Raw genomic sequence first — 1931 nt, forward strand, 5'->3', positions numbered from 1 at the left:
AAAATTACAGGCCTCTCTCACCTTTTTAAGTGGGAGAACTTGCACAATTGGTGGCTGACTAAATACTTTTTTGCCCCACTGTAAATTTAAAATAAGCTAGTTTTAAAACTTAACATGTCTTGATTCAAATGGCCTAAATTGTGGTTTTAAATCAGTAACTTATTCTGGCCTATTGACCTTTATTTTACTTGCAGTTACAGCAGATGGTTTGCTAGGATTGTTTGAACTGCCTTTTGTCTGTGTGGAGAGCAGTACAGAGGAGGTTCCGGCTTTTCGCACTCATTTGTGAAAGGCCGTAAACACTGCAGGGGTTTTAGGCTTCAGATAAGGGGTCAGAGATAGCTCCTGGTTGGATGAGCAAAGGTACGCCTTATTTGAATAAATTAAATACAAGAGGATAAAACTTTCTACACAGAAGTAACGAATCAGATTTTGCTCTTGCAACTTCTCCAAAGACGTCTTTGCTTTTTGTTTGCCGTTTCCATCTTTTGTCTTTTTCTCTCTCAGGTAAATTCATGTGTTGTTTGTGCTCTGAGGTTTCTGATGTTATGTGATGTGTTTGTCTGGTGATAGTTTGCATCTGTCTTGAATAAATGCTGATTATTGTGACGCTGTTATCTCTGCGTGATCTCAGTCTTTGCGCACAGCATTCTTCTGAACCCGGGCATAGAGAGGATTTAACGAGTCAAGATTTTTAAAGTTCAAGAATTTTTCCTCTCTTAACAACACCCACTAATTATTGCAAATATTTCTTGTAGATGACCAAGAATTATTTGCAATAATAATTCTTGGTCATCTACAAGAATTATTATTCTTGTAGAATAATAATAGATGGAAACAGGAGGCAGAAGAGGTGGATACAAAATCAGATAAAAACTGTAGATGGAACTGTGAAAGTTGAGTTTTTATGCTTAAAATTTTCAAAAGTTCACAATTTCAAATGGACAGTCTTTACAGTGAAGATACAGAATTACTTTTCAATTAAAGATTAGAAGAACAAATATTTTACATGTTCTAATTCTGTTTATGATGTTGATTATTTTTGATCACCCTCCTAGAGAAATAAAAGTAAATCCCACAGAGTTTCCAGGTTTGGGAAGAAATACATATAGATACACAAATGGAGGTATGTGAATTAGAGGTGTGCCGATCGATCGGCCACCAATCATAATCAGCCGATTTCCGTGAAAAAGTGTATGATCAGTGATCGCCGATCACTGTCTCTTGTTGCCGATCACCTGCATCTCATTTCGCAGTCTGTATGTACAGCTAATCTCCTCTTTCCTTCACAACAAATCCTAAACGATGTAGTGAAGAACTATAATACTCTGAGAGTGAATGGAGACATTTGCATGTTCCGCCGAAGAAATATCTCGGGGGTGAAGCACATCAAAATGCATCAACACAATGAATCTAATATGACTTTTAAAAAACAAACATTTGACGGAGTTTGGCTACATCAAAGCTCACTGCAGGCGAGGGACATCAGGAGCGATCAGATACCAGGTAAAGCAGCACACAGCTACCAATACTCACCCGGAAGAGCATAATGGTCAGAAAGCTAAAGAAAATGACCTGGAAAATAATTTAAGTCAACGAGCTAGCGGTGTAAGACGCTGGTTCGTTGGACTGTTGCTACGCGCCACTGGTAGTAATATTTCACAGACATAAATTCGCTTCTGCTCCACCCGAATTAACTCTCACACCGAACATCTGCTTAAAGCTGCCACATGTAACTTAAACAAAAAAAGATTTTACATATATATTAAAACTTTTGCAATGTAATAACATGAGATAGATCATTTCTGAAAAAAAAATCCTCCCTGTGTTCTGCAGAATTACTCCACTCAATCACAACCAGCCAATCAGAACCAGCATTAATCAGCTAGCCATGCTAGCAGGAAATGAATCATTGGAAGTCAAAATTGAAA

Source organism: Poecilia formosa, unplaced genomic scaffold, assembly GCF_000485575.1.
Source record: "Poecilia formosa unplaced genomic scaffold, Poecilia_formosa-5.1.2 Scaffold839, whole genome shotgun sequence".
Taxonomy (NCBI): domain Eukaryota; kingdom Metazoa; phylum Chordata; class Actinopteri; order Cyprinodontiformes; family Poeciliidae; genus Poecilia; species Poecilia formosa.